The sequence below is a fragment of the Nicotiana tabacum genome, chromosome 16 (assembly GCF_000715075.1).
Source record: "Nicotiana tabacum cultivar K326 chromosome 16, ASM71507v2, whole genome shotgun sequence".
NCBI lineage: Eukaryota > Viridiplantae > Streptophyta > Magnoliopsida > Solanales > Solanaceae > Nicotiana > Nicotiana tabacum.
In genome coordinates, this window is record NC_134095.1 from 22,473,002 (window position 1) to 22,487,659 (window position 14,658).

The 14,658-nt window shown below is 39.0% G+C and overlaps 1 long non-coding RNA gene across 1 annotated transcript; it reads right to left on the reverse strand.

Moving 5' to 3' along the window:
- Positions 1–558: 558 nt before the first annotated feature.
- On the reverse strand, positions 559–2,396 carry LOC107817118 (uncharacterized). Its single transcript, XR_001655121.2, has 2 exons — positions 2,291–2,396; positions 559–1,008 (listed from the first exon to the last, which is right to left on the reverse strand). It is a non-coding gene; the product is annotated as an uncharacterized LOC107817118 (long non-coding RNA).
- Positions 2,397–14,658: the final 12,262 nt, after the last annotated feature.

A 14,658-nucleotide genomic window follows, 5' to 3' on the forward strand; every position in this document is an offset into this window, starting at 1 on the left:
CTTGCTCTTGTTGTTCATCACATGTTATTTCCCTTCTATAGATATATTAACAATACCTGAAAAAGTGAAGTCTTATGCAAGCTATTCTTACCCAAGTTTGATTCTTTCCAAATGGATAAGCAATATCGTTCTAAGAAATGGAGAAAATACAGGCGATGAGTCCAAATTTCGATCACAGAAAACGCAACTACTTGTTCATACCCCAAAAAAGGAGTCAAGAAAGAAATATAAAGAGAGAAAAATTGTACATCTTCAATCACTTTGCCACTTTTGGGCCATCTCCCCTGTGACTCAAGCAAATCTGGCTTTGAAAAGTTCACGTAGTACATATACTAAAATATGTAAAACTTCACAACTTTATATTTTGCATCAATGTAGGTCAAAATATCACTTACACGAAACTAAAACAGAAAACATATGAAACATCACAGAAAGTTGTCAGCTAAGATTAAGCATGTGCATTCATATACATGACAAAGATGCCCATGTCTAGATGATATTATTAAGCTTATAATCAATTTGGATACTGTAACTTTGAGAGAAGCTCACACGAAAGGCTTGACGAATCTATTTAATTCATTAAAATCTCAAGCAAGAATTTCTTTTAAATACATCTTCATGCATGAAAATGTTACCAAAATCAAGTTCACATGCCTTGCGAGAATTCATAACTAATCTAGAAAGCTATGGAATTTGGTTACTTGAGAAGTTGAAAGCATTGCTCCTTTAAACTATGTGGTTACATGTCAACTCTACTCTAACCCATATTTTTATATCATTGGACACATACTCATGTTCAAATATATCTCACTGTTATCACAAAGTACCTGCATATAAAATACGAAATTGGAACCAGCATGGAGCAAAAATTGACTTCTTAACACTTGTAGATCTCCTTCCCCAAGCTCTTATCCTGGCCCTTTGGGATGGTTTCATCTAAATGAAGCCATGCATAGGTAACTTATATTTTAATGGGTCGTATTGCCATGTCAACTCCCATTTAATTACCTGCTAGCAAAAGTTGTTCTGAACCGAGTCAGTAATTAGCTTTTTATGCATAGTGAATTAACTAAATAGTATATAATACATAAGATATTGTTCAATAATTATGACTAGTAGAAGTAATATAGATTTGGAGTTGCTAAATGATAGTATATTTATGTTATAGAACAACTGGAAAAAAAAGGAATAAAAGCTCTTTCAGTTGTTTCAGGTTTATTGTCAAACACTTTTGTTGCATCAAAGTTCTTCCATTTTTGTTACTACTATTTATTCTTGATGACAATTCAGTGCTTCCGTAGAAGAGTTCTAAAAAATAACTACATACATGAAGAAAGAGAAGAAGCAAACAAATATCCAAAATCACATACTCTGTAGGAGTATTAAAAAGAAAAACAAAGCGAAATGCAAAGACACTTTCAGAGAGCGAGTGAAAATTGTAAATCAATAATCTTATCAAAAATAGAATCGAACATCTAAATGCTCATCAAGAAGAAAAAGAGAAGAAAATCAGCAAATCCACATACAAAGGGAAACCACAATAGAAATTTTGAAATGAATCAAGAATCCATGGCCAAGAGACAAAAACACACAGGATGACTGAAACTTATTTTTTTCCCTTACAAATCTTCTTCCATATGCGGATAGCTTTGCACCGCAATCAAATGAAATTTTGCGAAATATGGAGGAAAAATGAATCATCAACCCTCTTATCTGAAAACTTAAGAATGTCCTGAAAGAGAACAAGTGAAAGAAGAAAGCTGCTCATGACACCTATAGCACTCATGTCTGCCATTAAAGCAGTATACATACTTCGAATGAAGATCAAATATGAAATTACTCCTAAAATAATTCATAATTTCGAGAATACAACCTATTTCACCCTTAATCGGAACCTTTAAAGAACAAAATTTTTCCACTAAACACCCCAATTTACACAATCAAGATCAGAAACAAAGAGCATGCACTAAGGCATTTCTTTTTCTGACAACGCTAGTATATGTGGTACAATGCACCTAGATATTTCTTTCCAGAGATGCATATCAAAATGAGATAGAAAATCTAGCAAGAAATTATTCAAAAGAATAGAGAAACCAACATCGAACAAAAATAGACAAAACTTCAAAGAAATCCAGAACACAACACAAGGAGAAAAAAAATCGGGGAAAAAACTTATAAAACTTAATAAACACAATAGACGCTAGAAAATTGAGGCAAACAACATGAAAAATCACAAAAAGACAGAATTCATGTAAGAAATATGAACATAGACAGAGGAAAAATCTCATACTCAAAGGATCCAAAGAAGCCCAGACGAATTGTAAAACTCATTGAACTTGCAGAGTGTGCGAAGGAGAGAGAATTAGAGGAGTTGTAATATGTTTGCACTCTGCAAATTGAAACAGAGGAGTATTTGAAATAAATTACACGTGGTAAGGTAAAGGAAAAGTCCAGACACGTGTTATTTCACCAACAACTATGGGTCAAACATAGAGTACTATTCACACTTCGTTTTGTATAATTCAGGACTGCCATATTCGTATCCTCAAACTCCCACTTCTAAATAATAGACTAGACGAATAAAGCCCGTGCTAAGCACGGGCCCAACCGTTATTGCATAAAAATTACATTATGCATATGTTCAAACTAACAACAAATAAAGATATGATGGAACAAAGATATGATGGCATGAAATATACCAAATCAGATTTACAACTATCTAGCATCTAAGGGGCATCAACAACTGATAACAAAAAGAGAACTCCTATGAAAGAGGGATAAGGATTTTATTCCAAGAAAGCACTAAGCAAGTGCTGTACATGAAGCTATAATTTCCTGATGATGTAGTATTGAATGTCTACTACAAGATTGACGCTTCACATTTCACAACAACAGAGTAAAACTTAATTATGGTTCCATTACTCTTGTCTGTCTTCTGTTGCAAGCCTTGTTGTCAAGGCACTTATTTGTATGGAAGTTAACACATAATGTTTTCCCCGTCACTGAAAAGGATCCAAATGCAAGTGATTTTCAGAGGTTCATATGTAGAATAAGAACGATGTGGAAATTTATAACAGATGCTTGATCCTAACCATCTTGTTTCGACAAATTTAGGCATAGGTATAGCTTCAACTGTATCTCCTGTTTCATTGGAAAGACCTACGGACCCAAGATACTACATCAAGAGAAATTAAGAGCGTAACTGTCATGACCCAAAATCCCACCATAAGTGTCGTGATGACACTTAGTCTCTAAGACTAGGTAAGCCGATTAGAATAACAATTCAAACCAATTTTTTTATTAATCGAAACCAACAGTGGAAATAAAGATACAACCTCCCCAAGACTGGTAGTACTGAGTCACGAACTCTAACTGAATATATGAAATGATCTGAAGGAAATTAAATATACAATAGTGCTCGAATAATAATTGATAGTACGATAAAAGGGAAAGATTCCAAAGGATTGCGACGACCAAGCAGCTCTACCTTGAATCCTTGCATTCACACTCTAACTCTGTTCGAGTCCTATATCTCCAATACTTGGCCCTGTACATAAAAAATATACAGAAGTATAGTATGAGTACACCACAGCGATACCCAGTAAGTATCAAGACTAACCTCGGTGGAGTAGTGACGAGATACAGTCAAGACACTCACTAGTCTAATAACCTATTCAATATAGCATTCAAAAATAATAGGAAACAAATAACAATGATGACAACAATAATCAACCAGTGATATAAACAACAGGGCAACAAGAACATCATATATATTGCTCAGCAAATAATGAATACAAGTACAACCAATTAATCAAAATTTTCAAATATTAATCTTTCGCCTATAAATCTTCCCAATAGTAATCTTTAGGATATAATATTTTCCGATAAATATATTTCGAATATACTTCCTTCAAATAAATATCTTTCTCATAATTCTTTCAAACAAGTATCTTTCCAATATAATTCTTCCAAATAAATATCTTTCGAATAAAAATTCTTTCAAATAATATTTTTCGAATATAATTCTTTCAAATAAAAGTCACCATGGGACACCTTATTTCAAATCATAAAATACGGGTCTCATCCCATTTTCATATTTCCATGGCAACTTGTGCCAATATTTCTATTACAACTGCACGGACAACTCACGTGCCAATACCGTCATCATTTACTCACGACACCTCGTGCTCATATTTCATATCACAACTGCACGGAAAATTCACGTGCCAATATAATTTTGATTATATAACCACGGCACCTCGTGCCCATATTTCATATCATAACTGCACGGACAATTCACATGCCAATAATAAATTCATCATATTTCCCTGACACCTCGGGCCCATATCATAATCCGCCCGACAATATTCACAGGCTCATAATTTCAACATATATCTGACTATTATCAAATTTACTGAATTTATAAAATAAATTGCATAATATATAAAAGAACTCACAAGGAATTCACAACACGACATAAATATTACCAGCACAATATCCCCCCATCATCACATAACAATTACCAACACAATACTCCACATCATCATATATCATCCCTGACAATAGCCACCCTTATCTCTCCTATAGCCACCCTTATCACTGCTATAATAGCCTCCCTTATCGCTCCATATAATAGCCTCCCTTATCGCTCCGTACTTATCGCTTCGTACAATAGCCTCCCTTATCACTCCGTCCAGACAATATCCCAACACACATAACCACAGTGAAATGCCACCCTTATACCCACGTAATATCAACAATGGAATGTCACATTTATGTCCTCATAATAATAACTCAAATTACACAATAATTTACACAGAATATTATCACAACAACACCATACAATAATTCATATCACGAATTGTCCATAGGCCACAATCAATTCCAAAGATACAACAAAATCAATTAATTTCACAACAAAAAGCCCAAGGCTCCACACAAGGTATATAAAACCTCAAAACAACAAGGATGGAAAAATAATTCATCATAGGACAACACCTTCTTTAATCCAAATTTTTAATAATTATATTAATGCCTCTTCTTACCTTATTTAATTAATTATTTGCGGACGAAAAATCCATAATAAAATTATTTCTAGGAAATATAAAATCACCAAACACATGGAATTCACATAAAGAAATCCAAGTAGCAATCACACCAAATAATCATATAAATACAAACTCGATAAATAAAGAATGAGGCATGACAAATCAAAGATTTACTAAGTGTCAACCATTTTCAATTAAATACATACGGGTGTCTACGAATTTTAACCGATATAATTTGCACATATAAACCAAGTACGTACTCGTCACCTCATGTACATGGTTTCCAATCACACAATTTCCACATAAGACTCAATGCCTAAGGGGAAATTCCCCCACACTAGGTTAGGCAAGATACTGTGAGCACGTGATTTTTGTCTTATATGAATTACTCCCATATGTCACACCTCCTTTTTCCGCACCCGACAGGTGCAGGGGAGTTTTTTCCAATTAAAGGACAATCGAAACGAGATTGGTTTATTTATTTCAGAGTCGCCACCTGGGAGATTTAGGGTGTCCCAAGTCACCAATTTTAACCCCGAATCGAGGAAAAGAATGACTCTATATTACAGTCTGCGTACCAGAAATCCGGATAAGGAATTCTGTTAACCCGGGAGAAGGTGTTAGGCATTCCCGAGTTCCGTGGTTCTAGCACGGTCGCTCAACTGTTATATTCGGCTTGATTATCTGATTTCATACAAATTGAACATATATGCGAATTTTAACTTTTAACTGCTTTTTTCGTTATTATTGTTTTACAAGAATTGCAACGTCATGAAAACATATCTCGAACCACGTTACATCAATGCACCCGTGGTTATCGACATATCTCGACTCGGTTGAGATTTGGATTTGGGTCACATAAATGTGCACCCGAATTAAGGAAAATAAATTATTAAAGGCGCACCTAAAAGCAACTAGCGTCTTGTTATTTTGGGGAAGGTCGTAAAGATTCGTTAACCGGCACATCCCGAATTCTAAATACTTTAATATATACATACATTTAGAGGGCCCCGCAGCTTTTGTGCATTTTTGTTTGTCGAGGCTCGTCTCATTCTTGTTTTTTTAAAAAGGAATTTGCGACGTCATGGACACGCATCTCGAACCACGTCACAATCAATGTACCCATGATTAGAAACACATCTCGAATCCGTCGAGATTTAGATTTGAGTCACATAAATGTGCACCCGAATTTAAGAAGGTAAAATTATTAAATACGCACTTAAAGAGGTTATCGCGTTATTATTCCGGGAGGGTCGTGAGATTTGCTAAACGACCCACCTTGGAAACTGGATACTTTGATATATACATTTAATGAGGGCCCCGCGGTTTGTGCATTTTTCTTTATTTTTGTCGAGGCTCATCTCGTCCTTATTTTAAAAGGATATCCTATAGCAACTACATTTCTTGTCGCGTTTGTCTTTACTAGTAGAAAACAGAGATAGTCCTAGTTGATTACATGCTTGTAGGCTTATTTATAGCAGGATTCAAAATGCTTTTACAGAATAAGCAAACGTGATTACGCGCACGGACAGCTGATTGATCATTACGGCCCAAATCCAGCTTATGCGGGATGGGCCAGACCTGGGCCACTGCTAGTTTGATGCGGGCCTGCTTGGTCTGTTTTGACCTGGGCTCGACCTTCATGAGGTTGAGATTGCAAGCTTGGTGTTCTTTGTTCTAAAGTATGGTTTACCAGTTATATGAGACCATTTATCAGAAGGGAGGGAACTTAACTAGTAGTGGATAGTTTTCATGCTTGGCCTACATTAAAGAATATACGACATAATTAAACTAAGTCTAAGATACAACCCATTGCATTGGGAATATTTTCACCTAACAACATACATATAGAAACAAACATTCAACTAATCTACATTGATATATACTAAGCATGCAGGCTACTTCTATTATCCAAACAGGAATGAAAATTATTATACAGTTCATGATATTTAATGTAACAGTCTATGTATATATAAACATCTGCAGATCTTCTCCTTTACATTCATGCTCAAACTTTTCAAGTTACACTGGTAGTATATTTGTGTACCTGGTATAGAGAACAAAAGGAGGAAGAAAATGATCAGCTGAGTGGTACGCAACAAGCACAACAACAGCAGATAATACAGCCCAACACAGCAACAACCAAACAGCCACAAAGATGGAGTTCACACGTTGGTCGAGCAACAGACAAATAATCCCAGGAAACAGGATGGGAAACAAGACCAATCGAGAAAAGAACCAGAATATTTTGTGCTATAGCCACAGAAATTCAATAACCACCAAAGCTCAGCAAACAACCAACACAATTTCAAACACTCAGGGAAACTAAAACTCAATGTACAACACACAGAAACTCAGTGCAGTAGCAATCACAGCTGAAGATACACGGACTTCTCTTAATGGAACAATAACAGCCCCAGTTAGGATAACCAACTTGGTTTCTTGGTGCAGTTTTTGGACAGTGTTCAGTTACAGTATTTCTGGAAATTTCTTTCTGCTTTTTTTTTTCCAGTTTTCTTCAACTCACAAGACCCCTCTCAAGACTAAAATTTCCAGCCCCTCTTAAGTTCTGAAAACAGTTTATTTATAAGCCAACAAACTAGTGCAGCCAAGCTGCCTGGATTCTGCCAATTGCAGACTGCCCATACCTATTAAATCCCATGCCTAAGCATCTTTTTGATGCCAGCCATTTTGTTCCCCACGCTTGGCCTTATTGTTTTAATCAAGAGTCATGGGTTTAGTTAAGTATTCATTTTAATTCCCATACTCTTGTGTCTTGTTCCCCATTGGCATTAGTTTAATCCTAATTTAGTACCCTACTTTTCAGCTCATTTAAACTAAGCTTTTTCTGTTCTTTTCAAACCCCAGACTACCCCTGTTAAAACCTGATTATTACTGCCCTAAACCCATTGCAACATCAGGGCATTTTGAACTTCTGAAAGTTCAAATTCAGAACTGCCCATGGACTGAATCTTTTCAGTCGTTTTGCAATGCAAACAAACCCATTTCAAACAGTGTCGGGCATTCAGTTAGTGACATGGTTCAATCAGTCATGTGACATTATTAGTTCATTTGATCAATTAGTTATAGAAAACTAATCGACGATGTTTATCGAGTCGACTATACTAAATATAATAGGTAATAATCAGTCGTTCATATAAACAATACGTACAGGGACCAAAAGGGCTTCAGACAACTTGTGTTCAATTACTAGGAACCTATATGAATTATTTATGCGACGACTATCCTAATCGAACATGTTTATCACAGGATACGTTCAAAACATACTCAGAAAACAATTGACCAAATAAAAAGGTCTTTGACAGAGACGGAAGAAATTAAGAAAAACATCAGACAATAACAAACAGTCACCAACAAATCATGCTAACAACTCAATCAAAACTAAAACAAAGAGAAGGGAAAACTTACTGAAAAAGTTTAAACCAAACTGACCCAAATCCGACTTAGCTTCGACCATTTGAGGCCAAACAAACTTTAATCAGGGTGTTCTCACACGAGAACACCTTGATTAAGGTCTACTAGACCTCAAACCCCTGTTAAGACCGGCCGGATTCCAAGGCTATTAGTGTTCTAGGTTTTGGATCTTCAGATCTGGTTTTTTAGGAGTTGTGGGTAGATTCGGACCAAACCAAGCCTGGTTTGGTCACGAGGGAGGTCAGGGGAGTGTCTGGTACGAAGATGGTGAGGTTTGGTATAAGTCAGAGTTCGACTCGAATCTTCAAATGAAGATTCGAGACGAAGGAAGGTGATTCGAGGCTAGGGAGTAACAGATCCATGTTCAGGACAGTGAGGTGGTCCTAGGGTGTTCAGGAGGAGGTCACCGGCGTTCATGCCGCCGGGTTCTGGTGAAAGGGAAACTAGGGCGGCTGCTAAGGTTTCGGGGGTTCAGGGCTTGGTGAAGGAGATGAGTGAGTGAAGGGGGGGTTCGGATAGGGGGCGTGGGGTGTGAGGGAAGGTTTATATACGGAGTAGAGGATTGGATCCGGGCCGTTAGATCAGATGATCTCAACGGCTTGGATCTGATGGTGAGGGGTGAGACGAGGTCGTTTGGCATTAAAACGGGGTCGTTTGGTTTAAGTGAGGGGTTGGGTTGAAATGGTTACTGGGTCGGGTTATGTTAAACGGATCTGGGGGTGTGATCCTGGCCATCGATCCACTTGAGATCAATGGCCCAGCTTAACCAGGACAAAACGATGCCATTTGGACGCTTTAAGGGGGCAGACCATTTTGCTCATTGGGCCAGTTCATTTTGGGCCTATTTTTGTTTGATTTTCTGGCCCAAAACCGGGTATCCTCCATTATTTTCCACTTTAATTCAAACAAAACCCTTAAATAAAACAAACAAAAAATAAAATTATACACCCACAAATTAATATTTAATAAAAATCAACTAATGACAAGAAACACTTATGCATATATTTTGATTTTTTTTTTTGGAGTAATTCCCGTGAAGCAAAAATCACGTGCTTACAGCTGTCCCTCTTTTCCCGAAGACACGAAGGGTTTTCGCGCAAAGATAAAGCGAGCGATTTTTGCTCGTCCGAGTACTCCGTGTGAAGCATTTTTTGAAAAAGGTTTGACTGAACCTTTGCTTCAGAGGTTTCCTACATATCCTGGGCTGAACAGGAATCGGGTCAATGTAGTTCGGGAAATTTTGGTAGCTGGGACTACCGCGTGACTGTAGTGTTAGCTGCTGCTGTGCGCTGTTGCATGCTGCTGTAGGATGCTACCGCTCACCGATCTCCTTGTTACATTTTCTGAAAGGAAAAACAAGAAGCTAAGCTAGAGTATGGATCATGATATCTCATCTATCTTCAACTTGTTCTTGTTGCCTTGCTTTCTTGTCGGCTAACGCTTTTCCTCCGATGCCTTTATTTTGTGAACTTAGGGGATGATACTGGTCCTTCGCCTTTTCTGAATGTCAGTTTTCATCACTTCGCTTGATCTGCTGGGAACATGTCCCTCTTCTTTAAGCCTTTCAATGGTTTCTTCAGTGGTATGGCTTTCTTCATCAAAATTGTTATGTTGGGCATGCTATAACGTTCCCAAACTGCTTCTTTTGAGACGCGTTCCTTCTTCCTTTTGAATCGCGCGCTTGCCTTTGCAGCCTTCTGCTTCTTGGTGCTGGGGATTTTATTGTTTCCTGCTTAGGGATCTCTGTGGTAATCTTCCGCCTTCAAGTGGGGTTACTGATTCCAAAATCTAGAGCTGAAAAGTATTCCCGCATTTTACTGGTGGGCGACCTAGAACTTAAATGTATTCCCGCATTTTACTGGTGGGCGACCTAGAACTTAAATGTATTCCCGCATTCTACTGGTGGGCGACCTAGAACTTAAATGTATTCCCGTATTTTACTGGTGGGCGACCTAGAACTTAAATGTATTCCCGCATTTTACTGGTGGGCGACCTAGAACTTAAATGTATTCCCGCAGTTTACTGGTGGGCGACCTAGAACTTAAAAGTATTCCCGCATTTTACTGGTGGGCGACCTAGAACTTAAATGTATTCCCGCATTTTACTGGTGGGCGACCTAGAACTTAAATGTATTCCCGCATTTTACTGGTGGGCGACCTAGAACTTAAATGTATTCCCGCATTTTACTGGTGGGCGACCTAGAACTTAAAAGTATTCCCGCATTTTACTGGTGGGCGACCTAGAACTTAAAAGTATTCCCGCATTTTACTGGTGGGCGACCTAGAACTTAAATGTATTCCCGCATTTTACTGGTGGGCGACCTAAAACTTAAATGTATTCCCGCATTTTACTGGTGGGCGACCTAGAACTTAAATGTATTCCCGCATTTTACTGGTGGGCGACCTAGAACTTAAATGTATTCCCGGCATTTTACTGGTGGGCGACCTAGAACTTAAATGTATTCCCGCATTTTACTGGTGGGCGACCTAGAACTTAAATGTATTCCCGCATTTTACTGGTGGGCGACCTAGAACTTAAATGTATTCCCGCATTTTACTGGTGGGCGACCTAGAACTTAAAAGTATTCCCGCATTTTACTGGTGGGCGACCTAGAACTTAAATGTATTCCCGCATTTTACTGGTGGGCGACCTAGAACTTAAATGTATTCCCGCATTTTACTGGTGGGCGACCTAGAACTTAAATGTATTCCCGCATTTTACTGGTGGGCGACCTAGAACTTAAATGTATTCCCGCATTTTACTGGTGGGCGACCTAGAACTTAAAAGTATTCCCGCATTTTACTGGTGGGCGACCTAGAACATAAATGTATTCCCGCATTTTACTGGTGGGCGACCTAGAACTTAAATGTATTCCCGCATTTTACTGGTGGGCGACCTAGAACTTAAATGTATTCCCGCATTTTACTGGTGGGCGACCTAGAACTTAAATGTATTCCCGCATTTTACTGGTGGGCGACCTAGAACTTAAATGTATTCCCGCATTTTACTGGTGGGCGACCTAGAACTTAAATGTATTCCCGCATTTTACTGGTGGGCGACCTAGAACTTAAAAGTATTCCCGCATTTTACTGGTGGGCGACCTAGAACTTAAATGTATTCCCGGCATTTTACTGGTGGGCGACCTAGAACTTAAATGTATTCCCGCATTTTACTGGTGGGCGACCTAGAACTTAAATGTATTCCCGCATTTTACTGGTGGGCGACCTAGAACTTAAATGTATTCCCGCATTTTACTGGTGGGCGACCTAGAACTTAAAAGTATTCCCGCATTTTACTGGTGGGCGACCTAGAACTTAAATGTATTCCCGCATTTTACTGGTGGGCGACCTAGAACTTAAAAGTATTCCCGCATTTTACTGGTGGGCGACCTAGAACTTAAATGTATTCCCGCATTTTACTGGTGGGCGACCTAGAACTTAAATGTATTCCCACATTTTACTGGTGGGCGACCTAGAACTTAAATGTATTCCCGCATTTTACTGGTGGGCGACCTAGAACTTAAATGTATTCCCGCATTTTACTGGTGGGCGACCTAGAACTTAAATGTATTCCCGCATTTTACTGGTGGGCGACCTAGAACTTAAATGTATTGAAATTGTTTCCTCGTTCTTCCGAGAAATTTTTGACAATTGGCAGAAAATTTTCTGCCCCGGTTTTGGTGATTTCCCTGGCATCGCGTCTTGCTGCCATCGTCAATGTTTATTTTCCTGCAGCAGACAAAAGGATTTAGTCAGTTTCACTTATGGTGGGAAGAGGTGCCTTTCCGGTGGATGCTTTTCCTTCTCTTTCCTTTTTCTTGCTTTGTGTCCCCATAACTGGTTGGTGGACAAAATCGCTTGCTGGGGGTTTCCGGCCTGCTGGGGATTGGTTTTTAATTTATCCCCTTTTCTGCTTTCTCTTTACAGTACATGCTGTGGGAGTCTGCTTTTACTCCCGAAACCATTCCCTTTAGGAGTTTACTTCCTCCAAAACCACAGGGCACAACATTGCATTGCCTGGGGCCAGCTTTTAGGACTGTTGGGGTTATCCTGCATTGGATGAATCCCCCTTCGGTCTCTGGTAGTAAGCTTTGAAAAATCCCTTTCAAGACAAATTTTTAGGAAGAGAAATAAAAGACAGAAAAAGGAGAAAATCTTTCTGAACCAATATTTGGTGGGAGAAGAAATTCAGAAGAACTTATCTGGAGGACATGACTGGTCTCCGTGATCATGACGCGCACCATAGATTCCCGACCCAGTCTATTTGTATCAATCGATTTGCCCGATGGTCTGACTTACTGGGGATGATAAATGAGTGTCCATTTCATTGCGAATGTGGTCGCTTTTTGTTGATCTGTCTTGTCGCCTCATAGTGCCCTTCGAGGGGTTTTCACTAATGGGACTCTCTCTTTTCTCTCAACTCCCGGCGCCTTATGGTGCCTGTGAAGGTTTTCACCAACAAGACTCTCTCATTTTATATCTCTCATCTTACGTCGCCTTTCGGTGCCTGTGAAGGTTTTCACCGATAAGACTCTCTCATTTTATTTCTTTCGAGGACTCGGGGTGTTGTCGACATGACCCCCTCTTCTGGAGATTCCTTTGACCATCAATTCATTCCCAGTCTTATGATCCTCTTCTTTGCTGGGGATCGGTGTGTTATTCTCTGCTTTATTTGCCTGACTTGGCATCTCTTGGATATTGATCGGGAGGTCTTTTGGACGTCGATGTTGGTTTTGGTGCGGGGCTAAAGAAAGGCTATCAAAAATGAAATAATTTGATGGGTGATCTGCTACAACTTTTGGAATCAAACCTTTGTTGGAACTTAAAACATAACCTCTGCCCCGATTTTCTTGCTTGGGGAATATTTTTTTTTACACTTATGTTGAGCTACGTGCGTTACGCACACTATGCCTATTATGCGCACTATGTACATTATGCATCATATATGCACTATGATGCACACTATGACCGAGCCGTGAGGCGCCTACGTATCCTCTTCGAGGAATCAGGTCAAACGTAGTTCCCATGGTTTGTGTTTCTTATGATTTTATCTTCTCTTTCTTTTCTTTCTCCTTCTTTTTCATTTTCCTTTAAAGATTTTTTCTTTTTCTTTTCTTTTCTCTTTTTTTTTTCTTTTTTTCTTTTTCCTTCATGTCTTTTCCATTAGTGATTCCAAAAAGAGTGGTATGAAAGAATAACTTAAGGCTCAAAGGGGGAAGTAAGGGTTAAAAGTGTTTGGATAGAAGAAAGAATTGCCTCCGTCATCTCATTATCCAATAAATGCCAAATACAAACAAACGAACCAATAATTGCCATAATTAAAGAAATTACGTATAATATCTCTTGACTGCATCAAAATTGATAGCCATGTCGACACATCTCCCCTCGATATCTGTCAAACACAAAGCACCATTGGACAATACTCTGGTCACGTATAAGGCCCTTGCCAATTTGGGGCGAATTTGCCTTTTGCCTCGACCTGATGTGGGAGGATCTTCTTCAATACCTGCTGCCCTACTTCAAACTTCCTGGGGCGCACCTTCTTATTATATGTTCTCGCCATTCTCTTCTGATACAGCTGACCATGGTATACCGCTGCCAATCTCTTCTCGTCTATCAAGCTCAACTGTTCCAATCGAGCTTTGACCCATTCATCATCATCAATCTCGGCTTCAGCGACAATCCGGAGGGATGGAATTTCGACCTCCGCTGGTATTACGGCCTCAGTTCCGTACACCAACAAATAAGGAGTTGTACCTATAGAAGTCCGGACGGTAGTGCGGTAACCCAACAAAGCAAAGGGTAATCTCTCGTGCCATTGTCTGGATCCTTCCACCATCTTTCGCAGTATCTTCTTGATGTTCTTATTGGCTGCTTCGACCGCTCCATTCGCCTTGGGACGATATAGGGTGGAATTGCGGTGGGTAATCTTGAATTGTTGGCATACCTCTCTCATCAGGCTGCTGTTAAGATTCGCACCGTTATCCGTGATGATCACTTTTGGGATTCCAAATCTACAGATGATATGGGAGTGAACAAAGTCCACCACTGCCTTTTTGGTTACCGACTTGAAGGTTTTAGCCTCAACCCATTTGGTGAAGTAATCAATGGTCACTAGAATGAACCTATGACCGTTGGATGCTGCCGGCTCAATAGGTCCAATGACATCCATGCCC